Genomic DNA, 15,804 nt, shown 5'->3' on the forward strand with positions numbered 1-15,804 from the left:
CACTTGGCAGAAATATTGACATGTGGCAGTACCTTGCCACGTGTCACACGAAGGATCTGACACATGGCAAAAAAAATTGAAAATAAAAAAATTGAAAACAAATTAAAAAAAATTAAATGAAAAAAACTAGAGGCTGGCATGTAGCATGTCATTAACAACGTTAATAATTATTATTATTTTTTCTGAAAGGGACCTAATTGAAACAATTTTTCAAAAATTTTGACGAAATTAAAAAATAATTAAAAGCGGGTATCAAACTGAAACTTCCAAATGAAAATGGGTATTATTCAATTAATTAAGCCTAATTTTTATGCCATTGATTAAAGTATCAAATATTATTAAAATGCTAGCTAGATCACTACCAAATGTTAGATTATTGATGGAATTTTACAAATAAAAAACAATATGACGGTAACAAAGAATTCGACAAATTTTAGAATGTTAATTATCAACATAAATATCTATTAAGGTAATGGATATATTTGTAATATATTTCGGTATTGTCGCAACCGAAATCGCGACGGAAAGGCGAACCGAAAAGAAAAACGAGTTTTTTAAAAAAGGATTAGGAGTCGCCACCATAGTTATTCTGGAAAACTATCGAAAACCATAAAGATAAGACAAGTCTGCGAAAAACCATATTTTGGATTCGGGAGTCGGTTACGCGTAGGGAAGGTGTTAGCACCCTACCGCGCCCGCCCGAGGGCAGTATCTTTAATTAAAAATGCAAAGTTGATGAGGTTTTCAAAATATTAATTTTCCCCAAAAATAATAAGACAAAAATATTAAAAAGAAACAAAAAAATATTTTTTAATTTTTTGGGCCCGACAAGGATTGACCTTGGTCCTACGTATTCTCATTAAAAATGAGAAATCAGGGTTACGTAGTTCTTTAAAAAAATGATTTGGAAAACCATTTGAAAAGAACAAAAAGATTTAAATTTTTTGGAGGTGAACCTGACAAGGACTGGCCTTGCTCCTACGTATCTCACGGTGGAGAATCAAGGATCACGTAGTTCTTAAAAAGATATCTTGTTTAAAAACATTGATGTTTTTGTATTTTGAAATTTTATATATTTTTTGGTGTTTTTGAATTATTTAAAAACATATGTCATAAGATGCGAGCGATCAGACAAACACTAAAAGGGAAAAAAAACTATTTTTAGTATTTTTGAAAATGAGTGTCACACGGTGCGAGCGACCGGACAGACACAATAAAGTGAAAGAGAATATTTTTCATTTTTTAGATTTTTTCTATTTTTTTTTGTAATTTTTAATAATTTTTAAATATATTTGTTTTTTTTTAAATAAAATAAATAAAAATAAAAATAAATAAATAGATTTATAAAAGGATGAAAATATTTAAGATGGATAAAAGTGGAAAACAAAAATACAGGGTGTATGAGTAATAGACAAAGGCACGGGGTGCAAGACTATCATATGTGGGAGGTGCACGAAGTAGACATGTGGGGTGTATAAAATGAGAAAGAGGTGTAAGAAATAAAATGACGTGGGGTGTATGCAGTAAATAAAGAGGAGCGCTGTGTAAACCCAAATAGATCCAAAACATAAAACAAGGAGGTGTGCGAAGATTGAAAGCAGGGGTGTATGGAATAAAGAGGGGTCTGCAAGCCCAAACCCAACTTCTTTTTTTTTCAAAACAGAAACCCTAAAGGGATCATCTTTTTCTCTCGCTCAGAAAAGCCTCATGAAGTTATCACAGTCGTCATTCCAGCTGTCGTCTCCGACACCGTTCGACCAGATGCCATTGTCGGCGACCCTAGCCACCGCCGGCGACAACCCAGCCTCCATCATCTTCTTCTGCTAGACCTTCTATCTTCTTCCGCTAGCCTCCATCCTCGATTCACCCCGCCGTCACCGTCGAGGGAATCGCCGACGCCGCTGCGTCGGACATGGGGTGCGTCTTCTCCTCTATTTTGCAAGCGTTGAGGCAGAAGCTGCTGTCGTGAGCACGTCGAGGTTATTGCCACAACTGTGATTCGGTGCCGCCACCCCTAGTGTGCTATTCGAACTCCGACTCCTCGCCATCAATCTTTTCTTCTTTCCTCTCTGCTTTCGGGCTATGAATCACATGACATGGTAAGGAAGAAGGTGGAATGCAAAAATGGCGGTGGTTCTGTGTAGGTACAGTGGCGTGACAGAGGTAAGGATTGCTTGGGTTTGTCTAATGAATTTGCGTATTGGATGGAGAAGAGGTGGTAGGCGAACTGGTTTGGCTATTTTTGTTTGTACAGGTGAAGGGAATAAAGTTCTGCTTTGTTTTTATTTTCGTGTAGGTGGCGGAATGAGGGAATAGGAAGATGATCGAAGATGACAATGAAGATTGATGGGCGGGATACTGGATTGAAATTATGAATGATTTTGCTTTTATGCAACAGGATGATGGAAAGAAAAGAAAATGAGTGAGGGCCGGAAAGGAGATAAAATTCGTGTTATGTGGCAGGAAAGGAGATAATGATTATGGCAGTGAATGGTTGAGGATGAGGTTATTTTTCAGCACTCATTCGGGCAGTAGTAACACCCAAACAATAGCAGAATCGAAACAAGAACATATCGTAACAATGGCAGATAAAATAATAATAATAATAATAAATTGTACTCTATTCTTAACTGTATACAGTAATATCAAAACGTTAACAGAAGCTCCAATTCACACATCCATGAATATCAACGACAATATCAAGTCACGGTAACATAAGTTAAGGAGGAGTTAAGAACACTTACCGCGAAACTTGGGATAAGACTGAGAGCAGATGTCGCTTCCTGCTCCTTCAGCCATCATGAACATGTTACAGGCCCTTCCCAATACAAAACCATGATAGCATAGCATGCATGGGTCTGACCTTACGTTACCTCTTTCTTTCCCTTTTACCTTTTCTTTTTTTTACTCTTTTTTTTGTTTTTTTTTGGTTTTGTTGTTTTGTTGTTTTTTCTTTTTTATTAAACTAGAATGAGAGACGTAAAACAAAAATGGAGCTGTAATAATAGAAAGGAAAATAAAATAAGCCCAAATAAATAAATAAATAAAACAAAATTAAATTAAAAATAATAATAATAATAATAATAATAATAAAATAAACATAGATATTTATTTTTTTTCTCAAACTAAAACATATTTTTTTCTTTTTTTTTATTAATTCTTTATTTATTTATTCTTCTCAATTGAACTTTAATTAATTAATTTTTTTTGTTTATTATTTTTATCATTGTTACCCGGACGAAATTGGATGTTGACAGCTGCCCCTCTTTACTTAGATTTTACTTTATAGTATGAAATTTTAACTTTCATAGGTTATCAAAGTAAAAGATGAGTAAAGATAAAAACACTAATTTCGTTTGGGTTTTAAAGGAAAAGAGGAAAAAAACAAATCAAGCATATACAATGACCAATTCAAAGATAAGGGTAATGATCCAAAGAAGAAAACAGACTCGACCATTCTGAAGGAGAGGATGCTGTTATGACAAAGAAATCAATGACCATTCCATTGGATAGGGCCTTGACGTGAAGAAGGAAAATCAATGACCATTCCATCAGAGAGGGCCTTGATGTAAACATAAGAAAATCAATTACCATTCCATCGGAGAGGGCCTTGATGTAAAGAAAGAAAATCAATGACCATTCCATCGGAGAGGGCCTTGATGTGAACATAAGAAAATCAATGACCATTCCATCGGAGAGGGCCTTGATGTAAAGAAAGAAAATCAATGACCATTCCATCGGAGATGGCCTTGATGTAAACATAAGAAAACTAAGGGGAGAATGTCTATATATGAAAGGAGAACCCGAAGTTTGATTTTGATGTGTCAGTAAACACTGCTTGAATGCTTAGCCAGCAAGATTCAATCTTTAGGCAAATGATGTAATGCAGTGAGGATGCATAAATGCATGGATGCATGGATAAAATGTATAGGCGGCTTTATTTTTTGCCTTTTACTTATTAATTTTTTTTCCACGACACCTTCCAAAAATGAGTCTGCTCTTAGTGAATGTACCCGTGATGCCTCGTTGGTATCCACATACTTTTATTCCCTTCTTTCTGTTTATTATTCTCTTTATGAACTCAGCGTGATATTCATTGCTTTAAATTTATGGAGAGAACTAAATGGTGTTTATTGAATGAAAAACAAAGCAGAATACAACAAAATTTGGAGACAATGTCAATATCCCCTAGTAGCACTTCCTATCAAGGAATCATCATGTAAAAAAAAAAATTTGACCGCATCAGAATTGACCGGTAACGGTAACTCCTCTCCATCCATCCTTGTGAGAATTAGTGCCCCACCAGAAAATGCTTTCTTCACCACATACGGGCCTTCATAATTTGGAGTCCACTTGCCCCTATGATCCTTTTGTATAGGTAAGATCTTTTTCAAGACTAGCTCGCCTTCATGGAACTCTCTAGGGCGCACCCTCTTGTCGAACGCCTTTTTCATCCTTCTTTGGTATAACTGTCCATGACACACTGCTGCTAGCCTTTTTTCCTTGGGTCAAATCGGGCCTGAACCCATTCTGCATCTTCCAATTGGGTTTCCATTAACACTCGTAGGGATAGGATTTCTACTTCGAAGGGTAGTACTGCCTCCATTCCGTACACCAAAGAAAAAGGTGTTGCCCCAGTTGATGTACGTACCGAGGTGCGATACCCATGCAAAGCAAAGGGAAGCATCTCATGCCAGTCTTTATACGTGACCACCATTTTCTGTATAATTTTCTTGATATTCTTATTAGCAGCCTCGACTGCCCCATTCATCTTTGGATGATAAGGAGAAGAATTATGATGTTGAATTTTAAATCCTTCAAACAATTCGGCCATCATTTGATTGTTCATATTGGTGGCATTATCAGTGATTATCTTGCTAGGCAACCCGTACCTACAAATTAACTCTCTTTTTATGAATTTAGTCACAACTTTCCTAGTCACACTAGTGTAGGAAGCAGCTTCCACCCATTTAGTGAAATAATCAATTGCAACTAGAATGAAGCGATGTCTGATGGGGCAGACATTAAGTTTAAAGTAGTGGGTGTCGTATTGATATTATCTGCATACTTCTGACATTTCTCGCACTTTCTCACGTGTGTGCAACAATCATTCTCCATAGTCAACCAAAAGTAACCAGCCCTCAAGATCTTTCTAGCCATCGAGTGTCCATTCATGTGTGTGCCGAAAGTTCCTTCATGAACTTCCTCTAATATTGACTCGGCCTCTTTTGCATTCACGCATCGAAGGAGAACCATATCATGATTTCTCTTCTACAACACATCCCCACTCAGGATAAAATTTGCAGCCAACCTTCTCAGTGTCCTTTTATCATTCTCAGATGCTTCTTCAGGGTATTCTCTAGTTTTTATACAGAGTTTAATATCAAAATACCACGGCTTACCGTATAACTCTTCTTCGATGAAATGGAAATATGCTGGCTCATCGTGTCTCTTCATTTGGATCATCGGCATTGCCCTATCCTGATTAATCTTGAACATCGATGATAAGGTAGCTAAGGCATCTGCCAATTGGTTATCCTCTCACGGAATGTGGTGGAATTCAATGAAATCAAAATACTCCACCAATTCCATGATATAAGTTCTATAGGGAATCAACTTCTGATCCCTGGTCTCCCATTCTCCCCTTAGTTGATGGATAACTAACGCTGAATCTCCATACACATTCAAAAATTTTGCCTTTGACTCAATTGCAGCTTGGATGCCCATAGCGCATGCTTCATATTCAGTGATGTTGTTCGTGCAATTAAAACACAACCTTGTTGTCATCGGAATGTATTGGTTTTCTGGAGATATTAGTACTGCCCCTATATCATGTCCCTTGACGTTAGAAGCCCCGTCGAATAATAACGTCCATTTATTTATGTTCTCATCTTCTTGGTCATCTTCGAACAAGGCCATGATGTCCTCATCAAGAAATTCGGGTTGCATCGACTAGTAATCGTTAACGGGTTGTTGGGCCAGATATTCAGCCAAAACACTACCCTTGATGGACTTCTGGGTGACACACACAATGTCGTATTCTGACAATAGCATTTGCCACCGGGCTATCCTTCCATAAAAAATATACTTGATAGGGTCAGTCTTGGATATCAACCAGGTAGAATGACTCAACATGTATTGTCTTAGACGATGGGTAGCCCTTGCCAATGCACAACAAGTTCGCTCTAAAAACAAGTATCGATGTTCACATTCCGTGAACTTCTTGCTCAGGTAGTATATGGCATGCTCTCTTTTTCCAGTTTCGTCATGTTGACCCAACACACAACCCATTGACTCATCGAGTACCGTCAAATACATAATGAGTGGCTTCCCCAGTTCGGGTGGGCGTAACATAGGAGGATCTTGTAGATATTGTTTAATTTTATCAAAAGCAGCCTGACAGTCTTCATTCCACTCAACAACCTGGTTTTTACGCAATAGCTTGAATATTGGTTCACACGTGGCAGTCAATTGGGAGATGAACCTAGCAATGTAGTTCAGTCTGCCCAAGAAACCCCGCACCTCCTTTTCTGTACTTGGAGCAGGCATTTCGATTATCGCACGCATCTTGTCGGGATCGACCTCTATCCCCTTTTGACTGACAACAAAACCCAACAACTTTCTCGATTTCACATCGAATGTGCATTTAGCCGGGTTTAGTTTAAGTTTAAATTTCCTCAATCTCTCAAACAATTTCCTTAGGTTGAGGATGTATTCTTCTTCTGACTCATACTTGGCGATCATGTCATCTACATAAACTTTGATTTTTTTGTGCATCATATCATGAAAAAGCGCCACCATGGCCCTTTGATAGGTTGCCCCAGCATTCTTAAGCCCGAAAGACATCACCTTATAGCAAAATGTTCCCCACAATGTGAGGATTTCCATATCTTTCGGTGCCATCTTAATCTGATTATATCCTGAGAAGCCATCCATAAACAAAAATAGTGAGAACTTGGCTGTATTATCCACTAATGTATCAATGTGCGGTAATGTGAAGTTGTCTTTTGGACTCGCACGGTTCAAATCTCGATAGTTAACGCACATCCGAACCTTCCCATCTTTCTTGGGCACTGGTACAACATTTGCCACCCATTGAGGGTATTTTGCCACAGCTAAAAATCCAGCATCAAATTGCTTTTGCACTTCTTCTTTAATCTTTAATGACATTTCTGGTTTCATCCTTCTTAGCTTTTGTTTGACTGGAGGACATTCCGGTTTGAGTGGAAGCTTATGTTGTACTATATCAGTATCTAAACCAGGCATATCATTGTACGACCAAGCAAACATATCCTTAAACTCCTTTAGCAACGCACACAATTCTTCTTTCACTTCTTTCTTCATACTCGTGCCAATTTTCACTTCTTTCTTTTCATCCCCCTCGCTCAGGTCAAGCACTTCAACATCTTCCTGATGGGGTTTTATTTCCCTAGATTCTTGTTCCACTAATCTCATTAGTTCGGGGGAGGGTTCCGAATCACCTTCATAATCATCTTCCATGTTATTGACAGGGTGCTCGAAATTAGGGATATCGACATTGTTATTTTCAAAACATTCATTATCATATCTGCATTATTTGAGTTTATAAAAAAAGATAAATAAACAAACAACAGTGAAAAATGCAAACAAAGATAACAAAGGTAGCAAACACAAATTGATTATCACGCTGAGCATAAAGGAAAAGGTGTCATCCCGTTAAGTTATGAATCCTAAAGCTCCGGGTAAAGCAATAGGATGAATTAAAAATATTACATTTTAACCAAATTAAACATCACGGGTAGATCCAAAGTCTCCCAAATGTTGAGTAGTGCATTTGGAGCACAAGGCTGCACAAAAATCGAGCTTTCAAGTTCATCTTCATCTCTGACAGCTGCTATTTGACTAGTGTTGATCCATCCCGCGCTGCGGAAGCTATCTTTGATGTCGCAGATGCGAATCTTTCCTAACCCCAGTTCTTTTCCTTGGATTCGAGCCACACCGCGCTCTCTTCTTTCTTTCGCCAGTCTCCTCTTATCCTCTCTAGTAGGCTTGTATCCAAGGCCGTATTTATTCTTTTTCTCGGTGACTTCTAAAGGATACATCAATGCTTGCTCGTACTTGCCTAGCCCCTTTCCGTACTCATACCCCTCTTTCAACATGACCTTGGCCGTCATAAGGGAAGTACGCGACAAGTGTGGGTTCATTGGAAAGGGCTCCACATAGGTATTACCCACAATTTCCAAAGATTGGAAGGCTGTCTCGAGGGCTTCCTCTGCTGCTTCAATATAGCGAGTATAACAAGGCCCACTTACTAAAATATCTTCCTCCCCTGAAACAATCACTAATTTGTCACCCATGACATATTTTAACTTTTGGTGCAAGGTTGAAGGTACCACGCCCGCTGAGTGAATCCAAGGACAACCCAACAAGCAGTTGTATGCTGGAAGGATGTCCATCACTTGGAAAGTTATTTGAAAGACACATGGCCCTATTTGGATTGGCAATTTTACCTCTCCCATTACTTCTCTTTTACTCTCATCGAAAGCTCTCACTGTCATTGCGCTTGGTTTCATGTGAATACCTTCACACGGTAACTTTCCCAATGTTGTTTTCGGCATTACATTCAGGGAAGATCCATTGTCGATCAATACACGTGCTATGACATGATCCAAGCATTTTATAGAGACATGGAGGGCCTTGTTGTGCCCCCTCCCTTCAGTAGGTATCTCCTCATCGGTAAACGTGAGGTAATTGTTAGCAGTGATATTGTTAACAATTCTGTTAAAACTGTCCAGAGAAATATTTTGCTCCACATGCACTCCATTGAGTATCTTCATTAACAACTTTTTATGAGAGATTGAATGCATGAGTAGTTCTAAAAGTGAGATTCGAGCAGGCAGGCGATTCAACTGTTCGACCACTTTATACTCGCTTTGTTGTATGAACTTCAAGAACTCGCAAGCCTCCTCATCAGATACTTCTTTCCCATCATCTTTTCTTAAATCCTCGTCGGTTTGGATGGTCTTCCCTTTCAAGATTTCCTTAGCCTTTTTTGTATTCACTGATTCACTATTGCCAACTCCATCCTTCACCAAGTTTGGAGGCGTAAAGATTCGACCACTCCTAGTAATTCCACCGATGCTTGGTATATTTTTCATCACTGACTCACCACTGTTAGGTTGACCACCTACCCGTTGTTCCTCACCCAACACGTATGCACCATATTTCCATGGGATAGCTTTCTCACTTTTATAGGGAAATGGGGAGGGTGTTTGGATAATAATAGATTGTCTTTCTTGAATTGTCGGGGTAGAGGTGGATCTAGTGAAATGAATCACCAATGGCTCTGGCAAAGTCACACCGGGTTCCGCACCATCTTGTGCAAATACTTCATCCTCCATATGCCCATGACATACTTGCACAAAGTTTCTGTCTATAAGATTTTGTAGAACATCCTCGAACTCGGTGCATTCATCGATAGAATGTTTAGCACTCGGATGGAATCCACACTTTTCACTCAGGTTATATTCCCCTTTTAACAAACCCAATTTCAATAGTGTCTCAAACATAAACCGCTTGAAGCTTCGAATTTCACTCACATCCCTCACCAGGCGGTGTTTCTTAACCTCAATGGCATTTGTCGAAGGGTTCCCAGGACTAGAAAGGGGATTAGCCTCAACACTAGGCTTGTCTTCGTGGAACTTTATCCATCCTGAGTTGATTAAAGCTTCCATCTTGTGTTTAAGGGACACACAATTCTCAGTAGAGTGACCAACTCCCCCTCCGTGATAATCACATTTGGCATTTGGATCATAATTCTTGGGGAACGGAGGTTGCACAGGCTTCATCGGACAAATGGCCACCAAACGCTTTTGGAGGAGATGAGGCAACAATTTCGTATATGACATAGGAATAAGAGTGAAATGAACGAAGTTCCTCTCTTGATTCCTCCTTAGATTAGCGTTTTGTCCCGCGTTTCTGTTGAAATTCGAGTTAGGTTCGATTTTTCAAGCATTATTTGGAGCATGTTGTGGTTGATAAAGATTTGATGGTTGATAAAACCCTTGCTGCTGAGATCGTGTTTGATGAACAGACACTGCATTGGCCACATAAGGAGGTTGGTTCAAGTGTGGTCGATAATTATGTGTAGGAGCCCGACTTTTCCACACAAGCATCACTGAGGCCGCTTGTACTTCCACTTCTTTCTTCTTTCCGGGAATAAAATTAGGTTTCTTAGGAGTTGCAGCCGCGAATGGGCAATATGCAATCTTTCCACTTTTTAACCCGATTTCTATTCTTTCCCCTATGATAATGATATCAGCAAAATTGGAAGACACATTCCCCAACACATGCTCATAAAATGGTGATTGCAGCGTGTTTACAAACGTCGCCACCATCTCCTTATCAAGTAGAGGTGGCTCAACCTGAGCAGCCAACTCTCTCCACTGTTGTGCATATTCCTTGAAGGACTCAGTATCCTTCTTGGCCATGTTTTGCAATTGCAATCTATCTGGCGCGCTATCTGTGTTGTATTTATACTGTTTCACAAAGGCGTCGGCCAAATCCATCTAGGAATGAATTCGAGATGGCTCCAAGTGTGTATACCAATTCAATGCTACCCCAGCCAGACTATCTTGGAAACAATGTATTAGCAATTTTTCATCATAGGCATAAGTAGCCATCTTTCTACCGTACATTGTCAGATGGCTTTTAGGGCATGTGGTGCCGTGATACTTTTCAAATTCTGGGACCTTAAACTTGTGTGGTATCATCACACCAGGAACCAGGCTTAATCTCGCCACATCACCGAACCCATAACTTCCCTCAATGGCACGAATCCTTTCCTCAAGAATTTCAAGTTTACTTTTAGCCCCATCAACAACAGTGGACATTGCTTGGACTGTAGCGTGTGGTACAACTTTAGTTGCAGCATCTGCATCGATGAATGTTTTTGGAGGCTGGGGCGCCACAGTCATCCTCGGTCCTGTGAATGTGACTGTCTCATTCATCTTCGCTCTTGTCACGGGTGTCGAAGCTAACATCGGCCATTGAGTACCGTTCGATAGTGTGTTGTTAGCTGCAGGAAAAGAAAAAGAAGTTTGTTTTGCATCTGAATATTCTCCAATTGGAGGAGTGTATCCCGGAGGCAGACCATATATTGGAAACGGAACTGACGCGCCCAGAGGCATACCATAAGAATGAGCATTCTCCTCAACCCTAGCGGATGAGGCCTCTCCTGAAGCCTTTAGTGACTTCAAAGCCTCCAGGATTTGGCCCACTTGATCCTTCAGCTCGTTAATGTCAGCCTTCACAGCTTCATGGGCCTCTTCCCAATCTTTCATGCTTCTGTGGTTAACTCGTGTGCGATAAAGGTGTCGTGGAAATTTTGCTGTCATATTTGATTTTGCTCTATTATTTCGTTAAATGAAATGAATTATGAAAAATGAAAAGAAAATGAATGCAAAACAGTTATTCTAGTCAGAAATTTTAAAGCTGTGAGAACCTTAAGGTAAATATATCATATAAATTAACATGAAACTGATACAACCCAACCATTAACAAGTCTCCTACATTCATTAAACGAGAAAAGAAAGAAAACCTATTCCCTAACCCTGACTATCATGCTCTTCATCTCCCTCATCAACTTCTTGCAATGATTAAAGAAGGATTCAATCTCCCTTGGCGGATTGAAGATCGGTAGTGCAGTCTCTGATTCAGCTAATAATCGTGGGATTTCTTCAATTGCCCCATTCGCCAAGGCAGCCAGCTGTGAGAAACATCTCTTCCAATGTTCTATAGTCATTACCTGCTCATCTGTGTACTCATTCATCCGACTAATCACCTCTCGATGTTCCTTTTCCAATTCAGCTCTATGCCAACGCTCCTCGTCCATCTTCACCTCATAGGTCGACACCACCTCTCTCATTTGTCATTCAACCTCACTGATTCTCATTTGAGTATTGTGCAACCGTCTCAGTGCTTCAATTTTCTCTCTCCTGAATTCTTCACACAACTGATCCCCTTTGGCGCTTAGATGTTCCTGCTGCATCTCTCTCGGTCCCTTGATTTTAATGCGGTGCTTGCTGCGGCCAAATCCTGTTTCACTCTGAAAGCATGATCTCGTTCTTCTCTTTGTTGCCTAAGAATCGCTTCATACGCCTTTGTCATTTCCTCATTATCACGCCTTAGATCCACATACTCATGTCGGAGACTTTGAAGCTCGTTAATTAATTTGGCATTTTATAATTTCATCTTCTCGATCTCTTCTTTTAGCCCTTTCACCTTCTCAGACTCAGCAGGTTCCAATCGCTCCGGAGCAGGAGAGTCCGATTTGAAAGGTAACTTGATCATATTAACCCTTTCCAGAATCCATCGTCGGTAAGATATTTTCCCATCCATTACCCATGGCCTTGGGTCTTTTTCTGCACGCAGAACCTCACCCTAGGCACTCCTAACTCGTCGAATTAGATCTTGAGAAATTCCTTCTTCATAATAAGTCCATATGGCGACCAGCGATTCTGGAGTTGGAGAGCTCTTAATTGGACACCCAAACTGCCGTTGAGCTAGAACAGGGTTATAATTCACACAACTTCTGGTGCCTATCAGAAGGACGTTAGGGAAATCCCCATAAGAAATGACATGCGACTTGGGCAGCCCAGGGACACACCATCTAATCTTTCCCCATTCAAACCTGCACAGAATTGGGCCCATTCTTTCGCCCCTCGAATTTCAACGTCGCAATGTGGCAATTCCCCAATCTGACATTCAGCATTTACTGTACCCAACCGGACTCGGGATATAAACCATACATACAATATAGGTACACAACATAACATCTTCTTCCTCTTGAGTGCGTAGCACAAATTCAAACCCCCGTACACATCAGCTAGAATCGCAGTGACTGGGCTTTCTGAATGAATCTTGTAAGCGACAAACACATCGATGACCGCTTGATCAACAAAATTCTCCATGTTGGGGAAGAGCACAACTCCATATAGTGTGAGAGCCAACACATCCATGAACGTCTCCCCTATCTCTTTCTCAGCCAAACGACGCAAGTGCCCTTCTAAATACCCTTAGGGGATCCCCCTCGAGTTGCCCTTGGAGGCCATTTTACTCTCTAGCTCAGCAGGGTGTACCTTCAAGATTCCTGTCAACGTAGAGATAGATGCTCGTTGCTCGGGATATCTGTAAGGGACTCTATCTTCCACTGATAAACCTAGAATTTGCTCGAACTCTTCTACTACTGGTGCCAACTGAAAATCTTGGAAGGTGAAACATCTTAGCGGCGGATCATAATATTGGGCCAAAGCGGTGACTGCCGACGCTTGGACTTCCACATTCAACAACCTCAATAAGTTCCCATACCGCTTCTTGAAAGCATTCTTCTGTATAGTCTTCATTTGTTGCACTATTTCCCTTAGACCATTCAGATTGCTATCTATAACCTTGATAGGTAACTTCTTCTTCAAGGCATCCGACCCTAAATTCCCTCCGACTTGAAATCCCATGTTAATTTCTTTTGTTTCTTTTTTTTCACAAACTCAATCACAGCCTTAAAATTTCTGACCTAGAATCACAAGAAATGTTATGGCATGGCATGACAAAATACATGTTATGCATGAATAAATAATCCAAAAACATGTATGATGATGCCACGAAAGAATGTACGGACGCATGACTTCATTGCTAATTCAAATAAAGTGAGAAAAAATAAGATGAGAATTAAGGTAATGCACATGTCTCCCCTTGTGCCTTATCAGAGGTTCGACGCCTAATGGTCCTAAGGTAAAATACACGCGCTTGCCAGGATGGTTCCCTAGTACTTAAGGATCAAGGTCATTAGAGCTATGGTCCATTTCTTGGCATTTCCCACAACAGTTGGTAGACAACAAGATGTGGGAGTACCAACGAACTAAACAAACTCTAGCTGGGGTTCTCACAATGACCACTTGGGAAGTTCATCCACTGTGGCACTGCTACACAATCCCCTCTAACTCTAAGTTACACAGACCCGGGTATAGTTACACAGACCCGGGTATAGGGCCCCGCTCATGATATGCACAAAGTGTGTGTGTGTGGAGGGCGAATGATGCATACCATAACCCCCACCTGCAAAACAACCAGAAAACTTCCCAAGCAGATATATAGCAAAATATGCAAAACAATCTACACACAATCACTTCAAGAGACAAATATATACACATGCAAATAAAGACAATAATAAACAAAGAAAAAGAAAGAGGAAATAAAACATAAGGAAAAACCACATGAAGTTCGCATATCTAATTAAATGGCTTGACTTTCTAGCTTCCCCAGTGGAGTCGCCAGCTGTCGCAACCGGAATCACGATGGGAAGGCGAATCGAAAAGAAAAACGAGTTTTTTTAAAAAAAGGATTGGGAGTCGCCACCATATTCTGGAAAACTATGGAAAACCATAAAGATAAGACAAGTCTGCGAAAAATCATATTTTGGATTCGGGATTCGGTTACGCGTAGGGAAGGTGTTAGCACCCTACCGCGCCAGCTCGAGGGCGGTACCTTTAATTAAAAATGCAAAGTTGATGTGGTTTTCAAAATATTAATTTTCCCCAAAAATAATAAGACAAAAATATTAAAAAGAAACAAAAAATATATATTTTTTAATTTTTTGGGCCCGACAAGGATTGACCTTGGTCCTACGTATTCTCATTAAAAATGAGAAATCAAGGTTACGTAGTTCTTTAAAAAAACAATTTGAAAAACCATTTGAAAAGAACAAAAAGATTTAAATTTTTTGGAGGTCAACCTGACAAGGACTGGCCTTGCTCCTACGTATCTCACGGTGGAGAATCAAGGATCACGTAGTTCTTAAAAAGATATCTTGTTTAAAAACGTTAGATATTTTTGTATTTTGAAATTTTATATATTTTTTGGTGTTTTTGAATTATTTGAAAACAGATGTCATATGATGCAAGACTATCATATGTGGGAGGTGCACGAAGTAGACAGGTGGGGTGTATAAAATGAGAAAGAGGTGTAAGAAATAAAATGACGTGGGGTGTATGCAGTAAATAAAGAGGTGCGCTGTGTAAACCCAAATAGATCCAAAACATAAAACTAGGAGGTGTGCGAAGATTGAAAGCAGGGGTGTATGGAATAAAGAGGGGTCTGCGATCCAACTTCTTTTTTTTTTCAAAACAGAAACCCTAAAGGGATCATCTTTTTCTCTCACTCAAAAAAGCCTCATGAAGTTATCACAATCGTCATTCCAGCTGCCGTCTCTGTCACCGCTCGACCAGATGCCATTGTCGGCGACCCTAGCCACCGCCGGCGACAACCCAGCCTCCATCATCTTCTTCTGCTAGACCTTCCATCTTCTTCCGCTAGCCTCCATCCTCGATTCACCCCACCACCTCAAGCCGTCACCGTCGAGGGAATCGCCGACGCCGTTGGGTCGGACAGGGGGTGCGTCTTCTCCTCTATTTTGCAAGCGTTGAGGCAGAAGCTGCTGTCGTGAGCACGTCGAGGTTATTGCCACAGCTGTGATTCGGTGCCGCCACCCCTAGTGTGCTATTCGAACTCCGACTCGTCGCCAGTAATCTTTTCTTCTTTCCTCTCTACTTTCGGGCTATGAATCACATGACATGGTAAGGAAGAAGGTGGAATGCGAAAATGGCGATGGTTCTGTGTAGGTACAGTGGCGTGACAAAGGTAAGGATTGCTTGGGTTTGTCTAATGAATTTGCGTATTGGATGGAGAAGAGGTGGTAGGCGAACTGGTTTGGCTATTTTTGTTTGTACAGGTGAAGGGAATAAAGTTCTGCTTTGTTTTTATTTTCGTGTA

The 15,804-nt window shown here is 40.2% G+C and overlaps 1 long non-coding RNA gene across 1 annotated transcript; it reads right to left on the minus strand.

Moving 5' to 3' along the window:
* Positions 1–1,519: 1,519 nt before the first annotated feature.
* On the minus strand, positions 1,520–15,395 carry LOC114176951. The gene is made up of 2 exons (XR_003603089.1): positions 15,329–15,395; positions 1,520–1,829 (listed from the first exon to the last, which is right to left on the minus strand). It is a non-coding gene; the product is annotated as an uncharacterized LOC114176951 (long non-coding RNA).
* Positions 15,396–15,804: the final 409 nt, after the last annotated feature.

Source organism: Vigna unguiculata, chromosome 3, assembly GCF_004118075.2.
Source record: "Vigna unguiculata cultivar IT97K-499-35 chromosome 3, ASM411807v1, whole genome shotgun sequence".
NCBI classification, from domain to species: Eukaryota; Viridiplantae; Streptophyta; class Magnoliopsida; order Fabales; family Fabaceae; genus Vigna; species Vigna unguiculata.